General features: G+C 40.9%; 1 long non-coding RNA gene across 4 annotated transcripts; it reads right to left on the reverse strand.

The window, feature by feature from the left end:
- Positions 1 to 29: 29 nt before the first annotated feature.
- On the reverse strand, positions 30 to 21192 carry LOC103886318. 4 transcript variants are annotated; one of them, XR_004184879.1, is made up of 6 exons: positions 21018 to 21192; positions 6421 to 6585; positions 4335 to 4455; positions 3717 to 3759; positions 920 to 932; positions 48 to 115 (listed from the first exon to the last, which is right to left on the reverse strand). It is a non-coding gene; the product is annotated as an uncharacterized LOC103886318 (long non-coding RNA). The 4 variants fall into 4 exon arrangements; XR_004184878.1 differs by lacking the exon at positions 920 to 932 and having other exon boundaries at positions 30 to 115; XR_001904865.3 differs by lacking the exons at positions 48 to 115; positions 920 to 932 and adding an exon at positions 2259 to 2342.
- Between the last annotated feature and the right edge of the window lie 5607 nt (positions 21193 to 26799).

Raw genomic sequence — 26799 nt, forward strand, 5'->3', positions numbered from 1 at the left:
CTGGACCACAAAGATCTCCAAATTGGGCATTCTGCCTTATCAGAATCACTGCCGTCCTGATCTAGCAATGTATGTGTTTCTTAGCAACCTCCTCCATGAGTCCAAGCTGGGTTTGCTGTAAAGGTAATATAGCTTATGCTTCCAGGCCCTTCCCAAGGCCCTAGATCTAATTTGGTATTAGTAATTTTTTAAAGAAGAGTCATCCAAATTGTATAATCTTCAAATCCTGCAAAACACAATTCACTCCTGCCTGGGAGCTACACTTCTCAATTATTTCTGGTTCTAAATTTCATTTGAGTTACTATTCGCACTAACTGAAGTCTTTAGAAGCCATGGATACAGGAAAGTGCTATCTTAAAACATTTTTTTCAGCCTAGTCAGGCCTTTTATTACCTACTCAATACTTTCTCAGTTATTGCCTCAGGATTACAATCTCTTCTGTCTATCACGATTGTTTAAAAATATATAATTTTAAAATATGTTTTTTATAACTTTTGGCTTGCTTGTCCCTTGACTGCCAGCTCAACTCCAGTAATCCTCTGCCTCACATTCCTGTCCATGTGCATGATACTCCTGAAGGATCCCCAAACCGTCTCTGGGTAACAAAGTCATCAGTGCCTCCTGATTATATTCATGCTGACTTTGAGCCTCTTGGCAACCACAGATAACCCTCGGGGCTACTTAAATATATGCACATTGCTAGACAATTTTTTTTTGTAATACATCTGTTCACATTTCAACAGTGCTAAAGAATCTAATCTTGCTTTGTAACCATAATCAGGGATGCTGAATTTAGCAGTAAGTAATTTAGTCAAACTGCCTGGTGTTACATCTTGTCTTTGTCCTTTTCTAGCTGGGGCAAATTACTTAACCTTTATGATTTTCACTTCTGTAAAATAAGAATGATAATAATACCTACCTCATGGAGTTTTCTGGAAAATAATAATACATATTAACTAATTAGAATAGAGCTTATAACTTAGGCAGTTATTATAATAATTGTAATGGTTTTTAAGGCAGCACTGGTTAGAATTAGAATTTTGGAAGAGAATAAGTAAAGTAAGATGAGGTCTGTTTTGTACATTACTATGTCCCTGATGCCTAGAACACTGCCTGGCATTTAATAGTTATGCAATAGATGTTAGTGTTTAAATGAGTGAAAGAATGAAGCCTAGAACCAGAATTTGCAACCTTTGAATTGAAGGGCTACAAAGAAACTGATGTTTGGTTTGAGAGACTGAAGCAGCAGATGGCGGATGCAGTGGTTTATGATTTAATCAGAGATTGTCAAAAACTTCAAGTGGAAACAATCAATAACTAAGACATGATTTACTTAAAGGCTGTTTCCTCTAGACCCAAAACACAACTACTGAGCGGTCCATGGTGCCAGTTTAACTGGCAAGCAATCTTTGTGCTGAAACCCAGCAGTTGGAGAAGGTGGGAAGGAGTGGAGGAAAAAGGGATATTCATCTAGGGTGATGTTCTGGAGGGGCGTTAGCAACAGAGGGCCTGCCTAGAAACAGGGCTTCTAAATCTCGAACCCACAGAATCTGGGTCCACAGATGGGTGGGGGAGTGTGGTCTGTGAACTCCCTTAAAATTATATCCAGGGTATGGGAAAATCTGAGTATGTACATATGTGCATTATTCTGGGAATCCCAGTACTGTTGACAATTCTCAAATAGTTGCAAGACCCAGAAAGGATTAAGAATCATTTGAGTATCTGCTTAAAATCAGGAAGCTATAGGGAGGTTGTGGAAGGTTCAGGATGGAAGATGAACAGCAACATTCTGTGTGATATCTTCTATCACTCTGCCTCTCAGGCAGGAAGGAACAACTGTTTCTCAGATGGAGCTGTGCTGTTCTCTCCAGTGTGGCCCCTTTGGGTCTCACTAAACATTAGCTGGTCTTGGTCTCCTTGTTGAGCCATTCATTTGATGCTTGAGCTTCCATCTGATGCTTGGCTTGTGTGGGACCAGGCAATGTCCATACCCTAAAGACACTGAGTCAGAAGACAAAGAATGTACAAGGTAAGCATCTAGGACTGGAGGAAAGAATGAGTCAATGTCCATGCTCATCTCCAGTCTTACTGAGGGCTGCTCACATTCTTCTTCCCTTTAGTTGTTTCACCATAGGGGATCTGGGAAGAAAAGCTTCAGGCAAAGACATTGACTTTTAGGAAGTGGTTTTCTAGATGAACAGCTGCTGACTTTGTTGCTAGAGTTATAAACTCTCCCCTGGTCTTCAGGAAACACTGGAGTCTTCCTGATTTTGCCAGCCAAGGGCTGGGTGGAGATGAAGTAGTCACTTCAGGGCAGACAAATCGCATTTGGTTTTCAAAAGCTATAAATAGAAAATGTATTTTTACAGAATATGCCCCTGTAGGTCTAGCCCAACTTTAGGGTCCTTTACATTCAACAGACTCATCCGTTGGGTGTTGTCTTAGAGTCTCTCTGAGGTTTGTTAACACAGCAGGCAGACTAGATGCCAGCAGCTGTCCAGGGCATTCAGCCTCTGCTACGTGCTGCCTTCTAACATGGCCTATTTGAGGTCACCACCTCACCTCGCCCTTGAAATGTAGGGAGGTGGAGCTTACTTTGAAACTGAAGATGAACACACTACTCACTTGAGTTTGAGAGCTTTGGAATACTTGAAATAACTGTTTTCTTTTCCACTATTACTTTTTTAAAGGTTGTGTTTTTTTTTTTTTAACGGAAATACCTGAGAGGTTTAATAACACGAAAGAAAGTCTGATAAGCTTGGTCTGGGAACATCAGAAGGTTTCAATTTTTTTCCTCTAATGAACACTGCATTGATTGACACATTTAAAAAATAGCTATCAGACACGAGTGACTAAAGATCTCATAGGGCTGATTGTCCTACCCAAGAGGTCATGCTGATTTCCATCTTATTGGTTTTACTTAAATACCACTCCCAGCCTCCAAGTGAGCACATTGTTCATGTCAGGGACTTTAGGTTATGTGACCTTTTTGCTGCCATCCTGCCCCAAGCATCATACCTTGTCTCTCAATAAAGAACGTGAGTCTGATGATGATCCCTGGGATTTTGATTTCCAATATTAACAATAATGAGGTATGCTGTGAAGATGAAGATAGAGGAAGAAGGGACATTCACTCATGGCTCTGGGCCTGGTGGTTCATGCCTGTAGACTCAGCTACTCAGGATGCTGAGGCAGGAGGATCCCTTGAGCCCAGGAGTTCAAAGCCAACCTGAGCATCATAGTGAGACCCTGTCTCTTAAAAAAATATATATATATACATATATTTTTTTTCACCCCAAAATTCATACAGGATAAAAGAGAATTTTTTAAAAAGAAAAACAAAAAACACAATGAAACAAAACAAAACAGGGTGCTATTTTTTAATGTGTCTTCGCCAGGAGAAAATTTTTATCTAAATTGTGTTGAGCATCCACAACTCATGATGTAGTAAAAACTCAACCCTATCATTATCAGTTTTTGGGTAATTTAAATTTATCCCCTGCCCCTAGAAAATGTTTGGTAAATCATAGATGGTCCTATGGTCATTCTGAGTCTCAACACATAATCTCAATTCAGTAATAGAATCAATCCAGTCCATGACATTAATCAATGTCTCAGTCTTCATTCAGAGGAGAGACATCAACTTCTTTTTAGTGGGCTGAGGCCAATAATTGGCAGCTACCTGCCTTTAAGGTTCTACTCTTTCTCTTACTTACCTTCTTGCAGACTCCCAAACTCCTATATTCTATCCTGCAAGGGCTGAAGAGGGGCAGAGAAAGAGGAGAGGTAAGGGGAAAGGAAAGCTCTGACTTGGCTGAGCAGCTTTTGCTCTCGGTGGAGAGTGGTTAAAACTCATTCTTTCTCTCCTGGGATATGCAAATACACCTGTCACTAGGGACCTCCCACATGCAAGTCTTGGACTATAAGGGATGCTGTCTATTCCCTAGACAAGCTGCTTCCCTTGTACCCTGGCTCCCTAGTGGCCCACTAGCCGAATGCTGGAGCTGACTTACAATACAAGCAGCTCACCAAAGCCGACTGTGCATGTCCATTCCCAACTCCACAGAGACTTCAGCCAGGTGGCTGGAAATTGGCCATGAGGGAGTATTTACACCCAAGAAATTGGCAAATGCAAAAAGTCAGAGCCTTTTTTTTTTTTCCTGGAGAATTGGTTCTTAAACATTTACCAGCACATCGTTGAGTCCACCCCATCCTGGCTCGTGCTTTTGGAGTCCCACTGCTCTCCAAGGCAGTCTTCATGCGCAGGATTTAACCAGCTCTGGCCCAGCTTTCTCTCCCTCCTGTGTCTACAGGAAAGCCATCTTTTGTCTTACCAAGCTCTGTGAGGACTATAGGCAGATCCCAAGGTAACAGTGGCAGCTACTTTCTCCAAAGAATCTCTTCATCACATTTTCTGTCCTCTTCACACTTTGATTGTTTTTTAATAGCCTTTATCTGGCAGGGAAGAAGGGGCAAGTATCATGGAACCAGTTAAACTGGTCATTTCCTTTGGAAACTGCATCTGGGGAGGCTGTCTCACACTCATTTTGATATTTGATGTATATGGACCTTGTTTTAATTCCTCTTATTCATCCATGTGTCATTCTGGGCCAGGTTATCATTCTGCGGCTTTCAAAATGCTGGGGAAGCAAGCACTGTTCCATGTCATAACAATTAGAAGTCGTGCTGTCTAGTATGGTAATCACTGCACTCTTGTAGTTAAATGTAAGTTTAAATTAAATAAAAGTAAATAAAATTTAGTTCCTCAGTTGTACTAGCCACATTTCAAGTGCTTAGTAGCCATATGTGGCTACTGGCTTTTTATTGGACAAAAGATTTCTGACACTGCAAAAAGTTGTATTGGACAGTGCTTATTTAGATGGACTTCGCCATGAGAAGTTCAAAATGGCAGGGATATGATACAATAATGAAGGAGAGTCCTAATTCAAAATAAGTGCCGGTGCCTATTATATTAAGATCCTTAAAGTCTAGTTTGTACAGGCTACACAGCGTTTCACAACTAAGATTCCACTGTCAAGCACCAGAGAGGGACAAGAGACTGACATTGCACCATCTTGTAGCCTTTGGCTGCAGCACCACAGGAAATGAACAGATTCCTTGGCAAAAGTCATGAACATTTGCAAATTTTGATATGTATACTCTGGACTTTTACACTTGCTTTTAAAATATGGCGTCTGTTTGACAATGTCATCCTTCAACTGTTGTTAGTCTGCCTGGAGGTGAAAGTTGGGATGTGAGGCTGAGAAGAGGAAGCCAGGGAATGTCAGCCAAGGGGCATTCAAAATTAGTAGGGCTGGGTGCTGTGGCTCATGCCTGTAATCCCAGCACTTTGGGAGGCGGAGGTGGGTGGATCACCTGAGGTCAGGAGTTCAAGACCACCTGGCCAACATGGAGAAACCCTGTCTCTACTAAAAATACAAAAATTAGCTGGGCCTGGTGGCACGTGCCTGTAGTCCCAGCTACTCAGGAGGCTGAGGCAGGAGAATTGCTTGAACCCAGGAGGTGGAGGTTGCAGTAAGCTGAGATCGTGCCATTTGCACTCCAGCATGGGCAACAAAAGCAAAACTCTGTCTCCCCCCCCCAAAAAAGAAAAGAAAATTAGTAGTTTCAGTAAAGCCCAAACTTTATGGGCTCCAGGAAAAATTTCCTTCTTACCAAGCACCAGAAATGTTTCAAGTTATATGGGAATTTTGAAGATTATTAGACTTAATATAGGGATTTTGACTTTATACCATCTTGACAAGATGATTTGTAATCCTAGTGAGTGGATTCTTGTACTCACTGTAGGCTGTGGATTTTCTGCAATCATGAGTAAGGGGAATTGATGCTCATGTTTCAGCATTCATGTATGAATGTCTATATGTTTTGAGGTGGTCAACTTCCTCTGATCACCATTTCTGAGGTCTGAGCAATGGGCCATGCCTGGGTAATACCTCAAAGCTATCACCATGAGCATTACTGTGCAGTAGTTTGAGGCCCCCATAGACAGAGTGCTTGAGTGAAAAATGGCTTTGGTCTTGGAAGCGGCTTTCTGGGGGCAACCCCTCAAGTCCAGTGCTTGAGGGACTTGTGTAAGCTGTGAGAAATCTTTATAACCTGGAGCAGAGACAGCAGTGAGGCAGTTTTGCTGCAGTATGTAGGCTTAATGGTCTAGATATTTTCATCCAGAGTTATGAGGCTTTTCCAAGGCTGACAGCGGTGCAAGGCCTGATGGTGGAAGAGGAAGTTAAGGTAAGGAAATGTGAGGAGCTCCAGTGGTAAATGAGGGAGCTCACCCCAAATACAGAAGAGCTGGGCTTGGCCTAGGGAGGCACTTTTCCCCTAGGACACAGGAAAGTCTTTCAAGAAAGATCACTAAACTTTTGTGAGCAAGATGCAAATGACCTAAAGATCACTTACTTGGAGGTTGATGGGTTGATGAGTAAATGGAAAATGATTGCAGTTTTTCTTTCTCTCTCTTGGATGCAAATATAGAATGATGAAGTTGTCTAAGTTTCTAGACACCATGCAACAGCAGCAGCTCTGTCCCTCTATTTGTTTTGGAAGACCAATACTTTTCTTTGCCTTGTTGGGGAATATAGAAAGAGAACATAGTTGCTCTTAGAGAAGTTCAAACATAAATCAGGTTGTATACCTTGAAGTTTTGGGGTTTTCTTTTTGTTCAGTTTTATAGAGAGAATATTCATAAGTGTCTCCCTAGAGGAAGCTTTGGAAACACATCTTAGCCAACTGCCCCCAGGCTCCTGCTTAACCTGGGGTGGATACCCGTATGGAATGCCCGACTCTGCAGATACCATATAAAAACTTGGATCCTAAATCAGGAGACCCTATTTTGTTTTAAAGTCCCTTTTACCACTGGTGTCTAGTACCTGAATCTATTGCCCTGGTTCTTTTTGGGGGTCTTTTACTTATTCTTTTCTCACTTCCATTGGGAAATTGAAAGATTTCTATTCCATATTTCAAGTTTTGCTATATTTTAAGTTTTTCCATACAGACTCCATCCCTGTGTTTTCAATATCTGGATGTCTGGGTTCCAGACCCTCACCTGGAATCCATGGGCCACTGATCATCTGCTTCTATAACTGTTAGAAAAAAGACACTACATTTGCTATGAACCCAGACTTAGGTTTGCTCTCTTTAGGATAGTATTTTGGAAACACCAAAAGGAAGAAAATAGATTTACGCCAAATGTTACTTTAATCTCTAGTCGCAAATACAGCCATGCATCACATAATGACATTTCAGTCAGCAATGGACTACATATGCAACGCTGGTTCCATAGTGTTATAACATCATATTTTTACTGTACTTCTATGGTTAGATATGTTTAGCTACACAAATACTTACCATTGTGTTCCGCTGCCTAAGTATTCAAGACAGTAATATGCTGTACAGGTTTGTTGCTAGCAATAGGCTATATCATATAGCCTAGGTGTGTAGTAGGCTATGACATCTAGGTTTGTGTGAGTACAAGCTGTGATGTTTGCCCAGTGATGAAATCACCTAATCATGCATTTGTCAGAATATATCCCCATGGTTAAGCAATGCATGACTGTATTTCAAGAACACTTATTGTGGGCATTAACCTATGAGAATATAGAAATGTATAAGACTCAACTCCATCCTTAGACAACTTAAACTTTAGTTAGATACATAAAACAGAAGCATATGAAAAATTAAATGAGACCAGTATTAATAGCCAGTGTATTAAATGCCTACTGTGTGCTAGGTGATTTACATGCATTATTTTAATTGTCACAATTACTCCACAAGGTATGATTATCTGCATTTAACAGATGGTAACCCCCATGCCTTAGAGAGGGTAAAAATTTTCCAAAGTTTACTTGGCTAGCAAGGAGAAGCACCAGGGCCTGTCTTCAAAGTCAGAACTCTTTCTGCTGAAATATATTGACTTTATATTTGCTCATTTTAACAAAAATAGAGATTATTGCTGTGTACAACATAAATGCTTAGTAAAAAGTTATAAGGAATTCTGAGGAGGGAAAGTGTTCTGTGGCCTGGGGTGGTTAGGGAAGACCTTGAGTAGAGATGGAGTGATTTGATCTAAGATTCAAAAAATCAGGAGGATTTGCCTAGGGAAGAGGAACGAGAGACCAGCCTACCTACAGGGGGAATGGCTTGAGCCACAGCCTTCTGGAGCCATCTTGAGGGATGCACTGGGAGGCGCAGCTGAGTCTCATTTCAGTTCCAACTGAGAGGCTCTACAGGGCTGGAGAAGTTTTGGGGATAGGATGGAGTTATGACTGTTATCCCCATGGTTGGGTTACTTTTCAATGCCCAGGTTTGCTTCTGGAAGGATTTTCTTAGTTTGTGTCTCCCATGGCAATATTCTATACGGGCACTGGGAAAACACATTTTGGGAGTGTAAAACAGTGTTGGCATCCCACTTCTTAATGGTGCAAGTTATGGGGCCCGAGAATTGCCTTAGAGGTTGAATAATTACTGGGTTTTGGATTTTTTAGTTCTCTTAAAAACTCTTCAGGCTTTGAGTCTATGTGTATGCTTCTGATCCAGAGCCAAAGTTCTTAACTACACAAAGCTATTGAGCCCAAGAAATGCTGTCTTTCTTTTTTAATTGAGACAGAGTCTTGCTCTGTCACCCAGGCTGGAGTGCAGTGGCACAAGGTTGGCTCACTGCAACCTCAGCCTCTCCTGCCTTAGCCTCTCCAGCAGCTGGGATTAAAGGTGTCCACTACCATGCCCAGCTAATTTTTGTATTTTTAGTAGGGACAGGGTTTTGTCATGTTGGCCAGGCTGGTCTTGAACTCCAGACTTCAAGTGATCCATCTACCTCGGCCTCCCAAAGAGCTGGGATTACAGGTGTGAGCCACCTGGCCCGGCCCAAGAATTGCTGTCTTTCAACCAAGGGCCGGTGCTCTGATGTCTCCCAGATTGTCAGAATAATAGTTTTGGGGCACCATCTGCAATCCTACCCCATAATCCAATCTTGCCCACCTTCATCTTCACAACCACCTCAAAAAGTTATCATCATTATCCTAATTTCACAGACAGAATAAGACACCAATGGAAAGGAGCAGAGGTCTTCAGGGTTCTCTCACTTCTCTAGGTTGGATGAGGCCCTGGCACACAAGTTCTCTATGGAGTCCCCAGGTACATTCCACAAAGTTCTGGTCCATCTTTCTTAACAAATCTTTTGCCTTTGAGGTTTCTCTTCATGCCATCCTTCTGCCTTTGATCTGAGAAAACACAGGCCCAGTAGGTGTCAGGACTCTGGACTCATGGATCCTCCTTTTTAGAAGTGGGCAGTAGGGTGTGAAGCTTCAGAGAGTGCTCCTGGCCCCCTTTGCCTGTCAGAACCACAGGGAATAAATCCCCTCTTGGCCCAGCAGTAACCAGCTCATGCCTTGGAGCATGAAATTTGATTAGCCCTTTATCTCAGCTGCATTACTTGGACTGTTATTATGAGTCATAAAATTTACAAACCCCCATCCCACCCACCCCTCTGTCAGTGTGACACTGGTGTAGGACTTGGTGACCTTTAGGGAACAGGAGCAGGGCTTTGCTCTTTTTCATGTCTGTGAATTTGCATATACAGACCAAGGTCATACTGCCACAAAAGGAGACTCACTTATTAGGGAAATCCTAAGAGTTACTGAGGTTACTTTTTGCCCTTTTGGTATACCACTCATACAGGGGAGGGAAACGGTGTAGGTATGCATAATAAGACATGCCTATCGTATTTGCAATGCAAATTCTGTCCCAAATTAGAAAAAGAGCTACATTACTCTGTAGAAATGAGTTGAGGGTCTGTATCTGGAAATAGTAGCCTATACTGATTTCCCAAACTGATTTGCAAATTAGAATATTCTAGAGCACTGTTAAAAAAAAAATTATTTCTAGCCCCTACTTCATACCTTTTGCATTGGAATCCATATTTCTAAAAATTCAGCCAAGGAGTCTGTATTGATCATTTTTGACCAGTGTTTTGGGATGCACTCATTAGCCTCCATTTGGATGCCTAAGGATCATGCATATCACAGCTTGGGTGCCCTAGAGATGCCTTGTTAACAGACAGAGAGTCACTCAAGCTTGAGTAAAGAGGGTTTACTTTAAGGATTCAACAGGCATGAAGGGCCAGAGAGAGAGTCCTCCTGAGTCATGTGAGAACAGACACTGTAAGTGGGAGTAGGGAGTCAGGACGGAGCCTGCCCTCTTGTTCCTGAAAGGCCACAGGCCCCTGCCTGACAGCTTCATGCCTCATTCTCTGCCTGTACACAACCCAGCCTACTCAGGTCAGGCATCTGCCATGCTGACTGGTTTCTGTATTTTGTGATCCAAATTATTTGGCTTTTCTGTGTCGTGGGTTCAATCACAGCCAAACTGACTGAAACTGAGAAAGCCAGGTCAGTGAGAGTCCTAGATCTCCCTTTTCCAGTCCTCTGAAGATCTTTCTCATTAAGATATAAGGAACAGGCTGGGCATAGTGGCTCATCCCTGTAATCCCAGCACTTTGGGATGCTGAGGCCGGTGGATCATTTGAGGTCAGGAGTTTGAAACCATCCTGGCCAACATGGTGAAATCTTGTTTCTGCTAAAAATATAAAAATTAGTGGGACATGGTGGTGGATGCCTGTGATCCCAGTTACTGGATAGGCTGAGGCAGAAGAATCACTTGAGCTTGGGAAGTGGAGGTTGCAATGAGCAGAGATTGCACCACTCACTCCAAAGACGTAGGGAACAATGAGAATGACAGGCCCATTGCCCAACATGTTCAATACACCATCAAAGAATAACATGCCATTTTAACCAGAAACTTTTATATGGACCAGAAGGAATCATGGTGGCATGACCAGCACATTCTCTTCTTGTAGTCAAGATGCATGGGAGGTCAAGTCAGAATCAGTAATTTTTATGGCATTTACGGTTCATCTCTTGATTCATTAAAAAAAGTATTTATTCAGCACATATTTTGTGCCAGGTGCTTTGGGACCTTGGTACTGTTTAGGTGCTTAGAATACTTTCATGAAAAAAATAAAGAAACTTGATTTTAAGGAGCTTGCATTTTAGAGGAGAGATGGGGGAAGATAGACAATAAACAATAAATAAGTTATGCAGTATGTTAGAAAGTGATTATTTCTATGGAGGGAAATATGTTAGGGTAAAAGGGATCAAGAATTCCAGAGAGGTAGATTGCAATTTTGAATAGGGTGATCAGTATGGTCTCATTGAGAGAGAACATGTGAGGAAAGATTGAAGGAGGGTAGATATGTGTTGGGAGAGCATTCTGGACAGAGACAACAGGCTAAGAAAAGGCCCTAAGGAGAGAAAACGCCATTGTCACTGGAATGGGTGAGTGAGAACTGATAATGGTGGCAGAGGCCATAAGGACACAGCACATGGGAACTCGTAGTCATTTAGACTTTGGTTTTTTACTCTAAATGAGATGGAAGTCAAGGCAAGGTTGTAAGCAGAGGGATGACATAATTTGACTTGCTTTTTCATTAATTTTGTGTTTAATTTTCATTATGTAGACAAATAATATTATCACATTATTATATTATCATATAATATATATTGTCATATTATATTATTACATAGTAATTATAATGTTGTATAATAATAGGGTCAATTATTACACAATATTTTATTATGTAGACAAATTTATATTTAAATTTTTTATTTATTTTTTTAAGCTAAAAAAGCAGACAAAATAGTATAATAACCCTTCATGTGCCCATTACCCAATTTTACAATTATCAACTCATCAATATTTTATAAATATACTCCCCATTCACTTCCCCTCCTCTCTGAATTCCAGATATAATATTTACTCAGTAAGCACTTCCGTTACGTAATGTCTTTTTGATTGAGGTACAATTTACAATAAACTACAGCATCAGGAATATTTTCATACCCTTGTAACCATTATTCAGATAGGGATATAAAACAGAGTCTTTCCAGCACTCAAGATTCCCTTGTTTCTCAATTCATAACCCTACCACCACTATCCAAGGTAGTCACTATTTTAACTCCTATCATCAAAGATTAATTTTGCCTGTTCTTGAATTTTTTTGTAGAAAGAATCATACAGTATGTATCCTTTTGTGTCTGACTACTTTAGCTCACCATTTTGTCTGCAAGATTCATTGATGTGATTGTATGTAGCAGAAGTTTGTTGTTTTTCACTGATGTATAGTATTTTATGATATGACTATTCCACAATTTATCCATTCTGTTGACAGCTGGATTATTTCCAATTTGGGGCTACTGTGAACATTCTTGTACATGTCTTCTGTCAGACATATGAACTCATTTCTCATGGATATATACCTAAAAGTATTGCATCTAGGAATGCAATTGCTGTGTCATAGGGCAGACAAATGTTTAGTTTTAATGGGTATTTCCAAAGTGGTTGAACTGATTTCACTCCCTTTTGTAATGTAGCAAAGTTCTAATTGTTCCACATCCTCACCAACACTTAGTATTATCAGGTTTTTAAAAAATTTTAGTCATTCTGGTGGGTATTACTTTCCTAATGAGTAATGTTATTGAACACCTTTCCATATGCTTAATAGACATTTGAATTAATATTTTATAAAATATCTGTTTAAGCATTTTGCACATTAAAAATGATTTATTTTGTTTTGTAGGTGTTCTTTGTATATTTTGGATACAAGATCTTTGTCAGACATTTGTATCATGAATATCTTCTTCTGGTCTATTGGTTGTCTAATAGCTTTCTTGATGATTTGATCAACAGACATTGTTAATTTAATAAAATGTAATTTATCATTTTTTCCTTTTATGATACAGTCTGGTTTCTACATTTAGATATATGATCTACCTAGAATTAGTCTATGTTCATGGTAGGAGGTAGAAGTCAGAGTTAATTTTGTTTCACAGAATATCTGATTACTTCAGCATCATTTTTTGGAAAGACTATTCTTTCTCCACTGAATTGCAGTGGCTGGCTTTCTTTCTCTTCCTTTCTCTTGTTCTCTCTCTCGCTCTCTCTTTCTTTGCAAATCAAGTGATTACACAGGAGAGGGACTATTCTGGCCTCTCTATTGTGTTTCATTGATCTATTTGTTTACATTTGTACCCGTACCAAGCTGCCCTAATTTCTATAGTTTTATGGTAGGCCTTGAAATCGGGTAGTGTGAAGTCCTCTAACTTGATTATTCTTTTTCAACATTGTCTCGATTATTTTAGACAATGTGTTTTTGCATTTTCTTAAGTTTTAGAATCACTTTGTCAATTTCCAGAAAATCTCTTTTGATTTTGATTGGGAAGAATTGAATCTATAAATCAATTTGGCAAAAATTGGCATCTTAACAATATTGAATCTTCCTTTCAATGTACATGTAATGTTTCTTCACTTATTTAGGTCTTCTTTGATTTTTCTTAGCAATGTTTTATAGATTATAGTGTAGAGGTCTTGTACATTTTTGTTAGATTTTGTATTAGGTATTTTATCATTTTTTGCTATTGTAAGTGGTAATTTTTTCATTTAATTTCCTAATTGTTTTTTGCAAATATATGCTAATATAATAATTTGTTTTGTATGTTCACTTGGTATCCAGCAGTCTTGATCAATTAACTTATTAATTCTAATAGTTTTTAGATTCTTTGGGGGAATTTCAACGTATACTATTATATCATCTGTGAATAAAAGACTTACTGATTCCTTTCTAATCTTTATACTTTGTATTATATTTCTTATTATTTCCTCATCACATTGCTAGGACCTCTAGTACAATGTTGAAAAGAATGGTGACAGTACATATCCTTATCTTGTTCCTGACTTTAGAGGAGAAAGATTTCAAAATTCACCACTGAAAATCATGTTGGGTCCACTTTTTTGTTGTTGCTGTTGTTGTTTCTTTGTTTTGTAGATACCTTTTATTCGTAAATTTTTTAAGGAAGTTCCTTTCTATTCCTAGTTCACTGAGAGTTTTTTAAAAACTAAGAATTAGTTTTAGCTTGGGTTCAGGGGCTCATGCCTATAATCCCAGCACTTTGGGAGGCTGAGGCAAGAGGATTGCTTGAAGCCAGGTGTTCAAGACTAGCCTGGGCAACAAAGTGAAACCCCATTTCTACAAAAATAAAAAAACATAATAATAAATTAGTTTTTTATTTTTTTTTAATTGAGACTATCTAACCCTGTTGTCCAGGCTGGAGTGCAGTGGCTCAATCACAGCTCATTGTAGTCTTGACCTCCTGGGCTCAGAAGATCCTCCCACCTTAACCTCCCAAGTAGCTGGGACCACAGGTGCACACCAGCACACCCAGCTAATTTTTTTTAATTAGTTGTAGAGATGGAGTCTCCCTGTGTTGCCCAGACTGGTCTCAAACTCCTGGAACTCAAGTGATCCTCCCACCTCAGCCTCCCAAAGTGCTGGGATTGCAGGTGTGAGTCACAGTGCCTTGCTAGTTTTGAATTTTATCAAATAATTTTTCAGCATCTATTGAGATAATTATGTATGTAGTTTTTCTCATTATTCCATTAATGTGATTAATTACATTGATGGATCTTCAAATATTAAACCATTTTTTCACATTTACAAAAGGACTACTCTTACTGTTGTGTTGAAGATAGATTAGAAGGGCCCCAGATAGAGGCAGGGAGAGTTATTAGGAGGTTATTGTAGTCATCCAGGAGAGAGATGTTGGTGGTTCAGACCAATGTAGTTGCAATGGAAGTAGCGACGAGTAGTCAAATTACAGTTATATTTTGAAATATAGGGATTTCCAGATATAGTTTATGTGGGAACTGTAAGGAAAACACTGGAGTCAATAATGAAGTCAAAGTTTTTTACTTGAGCAACTAGAAAGAGTTGCCATCAACTAGGATAGGAAATGATGCACTTGAAACAGGTTTAGGAATTAAGAGTTACGTTTTTGACATGTTAAGGGAAACTGTGGAGATGTCCAGTAGGAAGTTGGACATATGGATCCAGAATTAAGGAGAAAGTTCTGGGCTGAAGATGTAAATTTGAGAGTCATTGAGAACTAGATGGGATTTAAAACAATGAGACTGAATCATATCATCAAGGGAGTTGAGTAGATAGAGGAAAGGTCCACTCCAAGAAGACAATGGGAGGAAAGAAAGAATAGTAAAGGAAGCTAAAAGTGGAATCACTGGGATAGGAGGAGAAACAAAGAAAGTCCATCCAGGGACCCAGTGAATAACACTGAATCGGGAACAGAGGCATGATGAGTCGTGCCAAAGGCTGCTGGTGGAACAAGTTAGATAAAAACAAAAATTAAGTATTACACTTAGGAGTGTGTAGGTAACTGGTAACCTTTATAAGAATAATTTTAAAGACAAGAAACTGATTGAAGGGTTTAAGAGAGAATGAGAGGAACGTGCTTGATTAGAATACATAGCACTTTTGAAGAGTTTGGTAGCAGAGAGAGCAAAGAAATGGGGCCAGAGCTAGGGGAAAAGTAGGATTAGGAGAATGTTTATTTGCTTTAAAGATGGAAGAATTAATAGTATGCCTGCATGCTCATGGTAATGATCCAGTAGGAAAAGAAAAACTGAAGATATAAGAGAAGGAAGTGAATTGCTGGAGCAAAATCCTCAGGTAAATGAGAGTTGAGATCTACTGCACAAGTGGAAGATTGGCTTTAAACAGGGAAAGGAAATCACCCATGCCTTAGAGACTGAACATAGTTCTGGGGGCAGGATTGGTAAGCACTGAAATCCAGGTATCTCTGACTTTGTCAGATTGGGAATAAAGATGTAGTCTCCATGAGAGCCAAATCTTAATGTCTGTGAGCCCTCTGCTTGCCGCTGGAATCTCAGCCTTTTCTCCCAGTAGATTTAGAGACCCAGGGATGCTGCTTATACTTGTACCCACATGAACCCTGTTTATTAATAGCTATCACAGGTGGATAAACTTAAACTTCACACATTCAAACCCTGACAGTTCTACAAGGCTCAAGGCCAGAGCTCCTTTATCCCTGCTGTAAATAAATACTTCTTCTTAGTTATGCAAAGGCCCCAGAGCGGAGTTACTTATGCAAACTATGTCTCGAAAGGCACACATGTGACACCGGCAGAGCTGGATCAGGGTAGATTCTGGTGTCAGTTGCTGCACAAAGCCAAGAGCCACTATTTCCTCCCAACATCTGGTCTTAGCATTAGCTTGGGCTCATGATAGCTCAAGTCTTCTTCCCTGTGGTGAGTAAAGTCTCAACACCTCCACTATTGCTTCATTTAAGCTGGCTTTCACTAGTCTCCCTGCTCCCCACCAAACTGGAGCATGATAAAGACAGACAAAGGACAAAGAAAGACATTTGTCTCCAGGCACCAGTCTGTGTGGGTACTAGAAACACTAGGTGCAAATTTCAGTGCTGTGGCAGCAGAGTAGAGGGAGAGAAGGAAAGCACAAGCACATTTCACTGTCCCTGGGCATCCTACACCCTCTTCTTGCCACTGCACCAAGTCCCACCATATGCTAAGTCCACCAGCTGTGTTGTTTCTCACTGAACCCCACAATTTGAGTCTTTGCCCCAGTGATTTCTCAGCTTTTATGTAAATCAAGGGTCTGAAATGTATATACTGGAGGGAGTGGCATGACCTAATTCCTCCAGCTTCTATTCAGTCAATACATATGGAATCAGAACAAGGAATGCTTAAGTCTGTAGCAGTGTGAGGCTAAGATGATTCAAAGGATTTTTCTACAAGGGAATCCAGACTACTTAAGTGTCTCTCTTTCCATGACACTGCTGTCGTGGGCACTGCCAGTGGCTGTCTTTATGGCTTTTTTTCTGAGTGTCATGGCTGACCAGCTGACATTTGCCTAGGCTCACTTTCCCTTTATTCATGTTAATTAAATCAAAGGTGTCATGGCAAAGTTTTGCTGGCCAAGATGCCAGAATTTTAGAAAGGATTTAACTCCAAGAATTGTATAACTTTTATGTTAATAACTCAAATTAAAGTGTTTTGTGGGACAAAAATTGATGAGGCTTGTAAAAATCACCAGGGGAGGAGACTCAGTGCTCTCTGACAGCCTTTGCACATTTCTTGGATGAGTCATGAATCTTTCAGTGGAATTCAACTGGTTTGCTCTAAATGAAGTTATCAATCTGCCTTTCTCTGACCCCCAATATATACATTGATCACAATGGAAATTACAGGGTTGCAGCATCATAACACTGCTGTTACTTGTTAAGGATGACCATGAGTGAAAGTCCTGTGGATCTGGCCTTGTGGGAGACACGTCTTCTGCTTCATGGTCTCTGTGTTGGGTCTGCTCATCTGTTAGGTGTTTCTCTCCAGGGCTGACTCCTGGGAGACTGACTTGCGAGAGATTCTCTATTCTCTGTGCCCTGTAGAGCGATGGGGAAAGCTAGGCTTCAAGTAGCCACAGACTGGAACATCTATTTCTGCTGCTTCTTTTGGTCAGGAATCCTCCTTCTTTATACCCTGTGTCCAGATCCTACTGACTCAGCCTAGATCTCTGTACAACAGAGGGACTATGGGTCACTGTAATAGCCATTTACCTGGTATTCCCTCAAATGATAGATTCAGACAAGAGAGCAGAGTTTCTTCCTCTGACATACACATCCCTGGGATAGACAGTCTGGGTAGTGCATACGACTTTCCACTATCCTAGTGTCATTCCCAAATATACATCCATTTGCAAGGTGTGGTAGCAAAAGTCTTTTGAGTAAAACTAACGCATATCCAAATTCTAGTTTTGCCACTTATCCTGTGACGTTAGGAAAATTAATTTATTCTTTATATGGGAATAGTGGTTTACAGTTAAAGCGGTAGCCATTTGTGGGTTCACAAAACCAGCTTGGTCAATCCCCTCCACAATCCTTTGAGGCTGCTATAGTACCCCAATTCTACCAACAAGGAAAGGCAGCCTGGGCAAGGAGAAGAGGGAGGACCAGGTTTGCCTGTCCAGAGCAGTGAAACTGGGTCTTGCCCCAGGCTTTATGGAGAGAATCCCAGTGTTCTTTAATTTTTTGGTTGTCACAACTGCAGGGTGAAATGTTCCTGGAATCTAGTGGGTGGAGGTCAGGAATGCTTCTAAACACACTGCAAGGGTGCATGGGACAGCTGCCCACAATAAGGAATTATCCAGCCAAAATGTCAACAGTGCCAAGGCTGAGAATGGCAATAGACCCAAATATGACTTCATCAAAGATGGGTAAAAAATGTCCCCCAATTTGCTGAGTTCCCTTGAAAAGAATTGTATTTTAAACATATGTCAAGCTGCAGAGAATACTAGAATGTTCCTCTTGGCATTTCACCTTGGCATTGGCTCACTTTGCATATGTTCCTCTTTGCATAGGCTCACTTTTCTTTTACTCACATTAATTAAATCAAAGGTGTGATTGCAAAGTTTTGCTGGCCGAGGTGCCAGAATTTTAGAAGGGATTTAACTTCCTGAATTCTAGAACTCCATACCATACACATAAAATAATTCCAGGTAGATCATATATCTAAATGTAAAAGCCAGACTATCATTTCAAAAAAGGATAAATTAGATTTTATTAAATTAAGAATATCTGCTGATCAAATCACATCAAGAAAGTTATTAAGCAACTGTGATGGTTAATACGGAGTGTCAATTTGATTGGGTTGAAGGATGCAAAGTATTGTTCCTGGGTGTGTGTGTGAGGTGTTGCCAAAGGAGATTAATATTTGAGTCAGTGGGCTGGGAAAGGCAGACCCACTCTTAATCAAAAGCAGTCAGAAGAATGTGGAAAGGCTAGACTGGCTGAGTCTTTGGGCTTTCATCTTTCTCCCGTGCTGGATGCTTCCTGCCCTTGAGCATTGGATTCCAAGTTCTTCAGCTTTTGGATTCTTAAAGGACTTACACCAGTGGTTTGCCAGAGAATCTTGGGCCTTCAGCCCCAGACTGAAGGCTACACTGTCAGCTTTCCTACTTTTAAGGTTTTGGGACTCAGACTGGCTTCCTTGCTCCTTAGCTTGCGGACAACCTATTGTGGGACATCGCCTTGTGATTGTATGAGTCAGTGCTCCTTAATAAACTCCCTGTCATATATACATCTATCCTGTTAGTCCTGTCCCTCTAAAGAACACTGACTAATAGAGCAACCAATAGACTGTAAGAAGATGTTCATGATATAAATGTCTGACAAAGATCTTGTGTCCAAACTATATAAAGAACTACAAAGAAAAAGAAAATAAACCATTTTTAAAATTGAATTAATCTTTTATAACAAACATTTTATAAAAGATTAATTCAGATGTCTAGTAAGCATATGAGAAGGTGTTCAATAACATTCATTAGGAAAGTACAAATTCCCATACATACCAGAATAGCTAAAGTTATTTTCAAAACTAATAATACTAAGTATTGCTGAGGATGTGGAACAATTAGAACTCATACATTATAGGAGGGAGTGAAATCAGTTCAACCGCTTTGGAAATACCTATTAAAACTAAATACTTGTCTATCCTATGACACAGCAATTGCACTCCTAGATGCAATGCTCCTAGGTATATATCCATGAGAAATGAGTTCGCATATCCAACAGAAGATGTGCACAAGAATGTTCACAGTAACCCCAAAATGGAAACAAGCACTGTCAACAGAATGGATAAACGTGGTATAGTCATGTCGTAAAATATGACATACATCAATAAAAAAATAACAAACTTCTACATACAATCACATCAATGTGAAACAGCTTGCTGTGACAAAGAACAGAATTCTAACAAGTAGGAAACTCTTGGGTAGACAATTTAAAATATAGACCTGTATTAAATTCATAGAATAAACTAAACAATTTTATAAGGGAAAAGAATATATTGGAAGTTGTTTACATATTTCATAAGCTCTAACCACTGGTGTGCTGTATGACAAGACTTACAATGTCTAGAAACTATTTGTATACTAGATTCCCTGATAAAATAGTTCATGTCTTTTTGTAAGCAAAATTTCTAATAAATGTATTTGTCAGTGGGTAGTGTAGTTTATGGACATCTGGCAGCAAAATCACCAAATTTCAAACTAATAGCCCTTGTAACATCAGACCTTTACACATTTTACGTGTTGTTTTGAGATTCATAGATTCACATACATTTACTTCCCTCAGCTCATGAGAGTAAGGCTCATATTTTTCACGGCATATTCAGAGGTCTCAATCGTAAATTCTTACACAAATTCCAAAGGCAATATTTTCTTTAGACCCAGGGCACGTATTAGTATTTTTGGCTGGAGTTAGGTGAGATAACTCTCTAAAAGCGATGGCGATGGCAGAATATTAAACAGGCAAGTAGAGAAATCTCATACTTGGAAGCTACTTAAATGAGCTTGTTCCCAATATCGGTGATTCTAATACCAATGATGTCGACTGTTTCCCACTGAGGTGGCCACAGGAGTCTCCATGAGGAGGGCTGTTTTTGAGTTGACATTTGAAGAAAGACTGGAATTCTGATGGAGAAAAAAACCACCTAAGTGAGAGAAATGACATAAGCAAAAGCCAGGGTCTGGGAAGTAAAAACGTAATTGAAGGAGAGTAATTTAAAGTACAGTGTTTATGAAGGAAGTATTCATGAAGAAAAGTAGTTGGAGATAAGACTGGAAAAAGCGATTAAGATCAGAGTTTTGAGAACACGGATTAGGGCTTTGGGTGTTTAAGGGGGCAGAACCATGTAATTACTTTAGCAGGGTGGGAATAACTTTCTTTAAAACTATTTTTGAAATCTCAGCCAAATTATGAAGTCTAAGCTTCCATAGTCTAATGAAGAAGAAGTGAAAAGCAGAATCCAGAAGGAGTAGTTAACTTATGGTTGGCAGGGGTTGGGAAGACGGTGGAGGAAAGGAGCTCCAGCCTGTGATGGGCATGGTGTGCCAATGCCGGGAGCCACTCTGGGCTGCATGAGGCAGGCGTGCACCTTGGATTGGCTGGGGTGGACGTGTCAGCAGCTCAGCCCCAAGCCCTGCCTGACTTGGCTGTGGTTTCCTAGTGTTGGCCTGAATAACCCCCGAGAAAGTGAGCTTTCCTGTTGGCATTCCTCACCTCTGACTTGAACTTGTCTCCTCCTCTGTAAGCAAAGATTTCTCTGTGTGGTTATGCTAACTGGCAGATTTTAGAACATTCTCTGGGTCTCTCTTCATTCTTCAGTCTTGTATATGTGAATCTAGATAAACTCTCTTTTCCATTATGGGACCAGGAGAAATTGTTGCTTGGTTAAGTGTAAGAGGAAAAATACCAGTAAATTGGATTTGAGGTAGGTAATTTACTGTTTTGTCTTCCTGGTTTCCCTTCTGCCCTTGTCTGGCATTCCCTTTCCTTAGGGAAATGCACAGTTTTCTATTCCATGTGGTTCTGGTGGTACCATCACTGCTGGTGCTCTGCTTCACTAAGCCACAGGTGTGGGCATGTGACCAGAGTCTGGCCAATCATAGTGTCCCATTCTCCAGGCCACAGTGATTGGACTAAGATGCAGGCATGTGACTGAAGCAGGACCAATCAGAATCCTTCTCTGGGACTCACGGGATCTGCCACAATGATGCTTAGAATTTTCTGTAATAAAGATCGTTTTTCAGTTAAAAAGAATGAGGCCACCACACTGAAAGAAGCAGAGCTGAGAGAGAGAGAGACCTGATAACTGTCCTTTGTGTTCCTAGATCTCAGTATGTAGGAGCCTGTTCCCCTACTGTCCCCTCTCCCCAGTACCTATTTCTTTTTTGCTTGAGTTAGTTTGAGTTGTATTTTGTTCACTTCAACTTAAAAACAAACCCTGATTAATATAAAAGTTGTTTCTTGTCATTTGCTTTATTATTAGCTTCAGCTGTATAACTTTTTTGGTCCTACATAACCAGCAAAGCCTTTTGAGGATGAGACCCTCTGTAGTGTTCATTTAAGCTTAGTCCAGGAGGTATCCTTACAGATGTGACATCTTTTCAATGTCTCCTGGCTTTCTATTCTCAATTCTGTGGAGTTATGCATCCCTAAAGACATCTCAAAATACTTGCTAACAACATAGACAGGGATACCTGCTCTTTGGGTCTAGTTTCCCAGCAAGGAAAATAGATTTTGTAGAGTATTTCTGAAAAACAGATGAAAATTGTGGTGATAACATACATCAAATACTAAAAAGAAAAGTGGTTCAGAGAAAAGGCATTATATCTATGAGTATCATTAAGGTGTTTCATTATGTAGTAAACGAAATGCAGTTTCACACTCCATCAACTTAAGTTTAAGACACTGCGTGCGTGTGTTTGTATGTATGTATGTGTATAAGACTTTGCTACAGAAAATGGGACAACCTAAAGTCACTACAAAAGCCTTGAATCTTGATATTAGGAAAACATTTCACTTGTGTGTGTGTGTACACAAGAGTTCTTAAAGTGTTCTAGTAATACACTTCCTGTCAGAAACATTGTTGTTATCCTAATCCATGCATGCTCAGCTGTGAGTGAGTTGGGACAAATGAAAGGGGGAGCCAGGAAAATGTCCCTGAAATGAGATCATCTGAACCAGCCTCGCCAGTTAAGATGAGTGACTTTGTGGGGCAAGGCATGGCATTAGGAGTGGCCAGGCCCCTGGGATGATGCCTGAGTGTGCAGTGGCAGCACTGTGGTTCTGAGTGGTTCTTCTCTTTGGAGCAGGACTTCAGGTGGCAGCTTGCAACTGAGGCAGAAAAGCTGTGCAAAGCTGCTTAGCCCAGCAATAGCAGGAAAGAAAAGCAGTCCAGGAAGAAATGCGACAGGACACCATGATGTCTTCCCCTTGCAATGCTTAGATCTAGTAATGCCTCCTATGAAGTCAAGTTTGCCACAGTGACTTCAAAGTGTAGCCATCTGTCATCTCTACAAAAAGCCTGAGGACATGAGAGTTAGTGCAACGTGCCATGGTCTGTGACCTTACGACTGATCCCAAGGTCTCAATCAAGATTCGTCATCCTCCACCTGGGTTTCTACATTCCCTCACCACAGTGAGCATTTTAGTGGGTCAAGGCTGCTACCCTGTAGGGTGGCTTGAACTTTCATCTTCGAAGGGTCTGGGCCTTTCCAGGCCTCAGTTGTATACCAATGGCCTATTTATGGTTGTCATGGGCACAGGAATCCCTGAGAGACACCCCCGGGGATCTCTGGGTTCCAGAGGCACTCCTTCCTGCCCCATGTTGTAGAGTGGCAACCTGGCTCCTCGTGGTCATCAGGGCTGATTGCCCCTGCCAACAATGTAACTCCTTGCCATGCCTACTTCTTCACTGGCAGGAGAAGCCTAAAACAAACAGATAGCAGGCATGTCTTCTAGCAGAATTCCAACCATGTTCCCCCTTGGTACCTGGAACCCTTAACCAGCAGAGCATAAGGTCATGGGACAAGGACTGCAAATTCCACAGGGGGCCACTGGGAGTGATGGTGAGGGAGGAACCACTGCTACTTCCACCAGGTCACACCTTTGCAAACTGGTTGCCATGGCAGTGTAAGATGGAGCACAGAAGACGGCCAACACACTCAGACTCTCCCTCCATCTGTGTTTCTGTCTCTGTCTGCCTCTTTCTCTCTGCTCTCTGTCTCCTCCACCTTCTGAGAGCCTGGCTCCCTACGAGAGGGCAGAGACAGTGGCTACTGAGGTCACATCTGCACCTCATGGCCTTCCCAGCTCTGCCTCACCTGGGCTGCTCCTTCCTCAGAGTTCTGGGAACTCTGGAAAGCGAGAGCAGAGGAAAGCCTGTCGGTAGTTTGTGCTTGTGAAGGCGGTGCCCAGAAGGAGGGAAGATTCTAGAGCAGAAGGCTTCACTGACAGAAATTTGGTCAAGGATTAGAATTATTGGAAACTTGAATTTAACTGAACCCATCTCAGAGCAAACATCCCTTCTGTCCTTCCTGCCTTCTCAGTGGGTAAGTCACAGGAACAGACAGGAAATGCTCCATCTCTTTGTCCAGAACCACTCTTCCCTGGACACAGTTAAGAACTGCTTCTTCCTTGCAGCAGGAGCTCTGTAGATCATCCGGACAGGCTCCTCCCTCGGGTACACAGGCCCTGCAGAGCCTGGGAGAGGAGGCCTGAGGTTCCAGCAGCTTCCCCTTCACAGCTCCCTCCGCACTCCATCCTCTCACCATCCAAGAAATGTGTGTATTTTCACTTCTGAGCCATCGTTCATGCTGGCCTATCCTCTAGCATGACCTTCCCATCTCTTTTACACTTTTCTTAAAACCTTAAACACTTTTTTATAAAGCCCAGCCCAAGGATCATTGTCTGTGTGAAGGTCCAGGTGGAATTCTCAAGTATCCTATCTTCCTGTGATGATATCTCTACCCTAGCACTAAGTGATTTATATGTAATAATACATTTAATTCTTATCACAGTCTTTGATATAGAGCTTATTATTATCCCCATTTACAGATGAGAAAACAGAGTCACATGGAGATTAAATAACTTGCCCAAGGTGACACCATGAGTAATATTACATTCCAGGACCATGTCTTGTCTTCATACTGGCATCTACCAGTGTGTGGCATTGTGTCTGTCACATAACAGGCCATAGATAATGCTGCCAAGTGAATGATGTGGATGCTGGTGCTTGTTCAGAAGAGCCATATCAAGTCTGATTTAAGCATAAAGCAAGTGTGGTTGGTGCTTTGTAATACTAAGGCAGGTTCTTTTGTTTGTGAACTCTCTGGGCCTTGCAGTGCCCTCTCTACCTCTTTTCTTTCTGCTTTCCCTGTTTATTTCTTTCTCTGCTACATGAAGAACAGAAAGGTGAATTACAAAGAGGAAGAGGTTTGCTTGGAGAAGAAGATTGGGGCCCTTGCTAAGTTAGGTGTCTGGTGACTCCATTGGCTTCATAGTCTTTTTCAGGGTTGGATAAATGAGAATTGACTCTGGAAGGGGTGGAAGAAGGAAGCTATCAGAGTACCTGGTGAGAAATTGAATTCAGAGAAGGGGAATGAAGTGGAATATGTTCTTTTCAGTCCCATTGATCTTCCTTTCCATCAAGGCATTTCCTGCAGGCTTCATTTAAAGGTACAGAATTATAGGAATTAGATATGTTACCCTATCTACAATGATGGCAGGATCATTTGTCAATGAAAAAAAATTCAATTGTAGAATTTCTAGAACACTCTTCATGCCTGACTTGTTTCTAAGATCCTTTTAATTGCATATGAGCCTTTTGTTTCTTAGGACAAAGTCATTAACCCCTACTGCACTGAGCTGAAAGAAGAAATGAAACGCAGTTTGATTGTCAGGGAACCCTGAGTAAAATGTTTCAGAGCTAGAATCTGTGCCTGCTCTTTGTAGTGAGGATCTACACCTACTCCCTCCTCATTTGCAGTACTGCTGGGAGAAAGAAGTGATGTGGTCCACTATGACCCCCGTTCTTATTAGAAGTTTTCTAGGAAAGTAGCATCACAATCAAGGCTAAGCCATGGGAGTTAAGAATATGCTTATCTGGTGACAGAGGTGCAGGGTGGAGAAAGTAAGTCTTCTCTATACTTCTGATTGTGTTGTTGAACTATAGATTGGGAGAAATAAATGTATTAGTGTTGAAAATGTTTCCTTGCTTGTAAAAGGAGACAGAATGAATTAAAAGTGTTCTAGACTCAGAACTGGATTTCAGTGTGAAATGCTAGGTCTGCTATGAAATATAGGCACACATTTTTCCTTATTCCTCATTCCCTTCTTAATCCCTCCTTTAATCTTTAATCCATTCCCTCTTTAATCCTTCTACTCTAAATCGTGTCCTCTGAATACAGAACAGATGAAGATGATGATGATCAAGATAATAATAATATGAATGTTAGTGATGATAATATTAATATGAACTATACTTTATCAGTTAGCATGTAGTAGATACACCAAAATATTTAATTCTCAAAAAATTCTTCATAGATACAGTTATTTCTATTTTAGAGATGGGAAAACTGAGGTCCAGAGAGGGAAAGTAATTTGTGTATGATTTGTGTAGGTTCACAGTAAGTAATGGCTGAGTCAGGATGGGCTTCAGAATATTTTTTGCCCCAAAGCTCATGCATGCTCTTAACCAGTATTTTACCCTTAGTAGGAAGAGAAATGTGATCCAACGAATCTCGGACGAAGAATCCAGTGGACTTTTCCTGCATAGCTCTTGGCCTCTGAGACAGTGTTCATGTTCCATTGCCATTAAACCCTACAAGTCCTCATCTTTTGTGATAGTTAATTTTATGTAGCAATGTGCCTGGGCCACAGTGCTCAGGCATTTGGTCAAACATTCTGGATGTTTCTGTTGAGAGTATTTTTTTGGATGAGATTAACATTGAAATGTGTAGGCCCGGAATAAAGCAGATTGCCCTCCATAATGTAGGTAGGCCTCATCTAATCAGGTGAATAGAACTGACCTCCGCTGGACGTGGTGGCTCACAACTGTAATCCCAACACTTTGGGAGACTGAGGCAGGAGGATCACCTGAGGTCAGGGGTTTGAGACCAGCCTAGCCAACATGGTGAAACCCCGTCTCTACTAAAAATACGAAAATTAGCAGGGTATGGTGGCATACCCTTATAATCCCAGCTACTTGGGAGACTGAGGCATGAGAATCACTTGAACCCGGGAGGCGGAGGTTGCAGTGAGCTGAGATCATGCCACTGCACTCCAGCCTGGGTGGCAGAATGAGACTCTGTTTCAAAAAATAAAAAACCAAAAAGCTGACCTTCTCTGAGCAAGGGGGAGCTCTGCCAGCAGGAAGGCTTCAGACTTGAACTGTAGCACTGGCTCTTCCCTGATCTGCAGGTTTTGAACTTGCCAACCTCCATAATTGTATAAGCCAGTTCCTTAAAATAAATCACTCTCTCCCCCACCCTTCTATACA

This window comes from Papio anubis, chromosome 7 (assembly GCF_008728515.1).
Source record: "Papio anubis isolate 15944 chromosome 7, Panubis1.0, whole genome shotgun sequence".
Classification (NCBI taxonomy): Eukaryota; Metazoa; Chordata; class Mammalia; order Primates; family Cercopithecidae; genus Papio; species Papio anubis.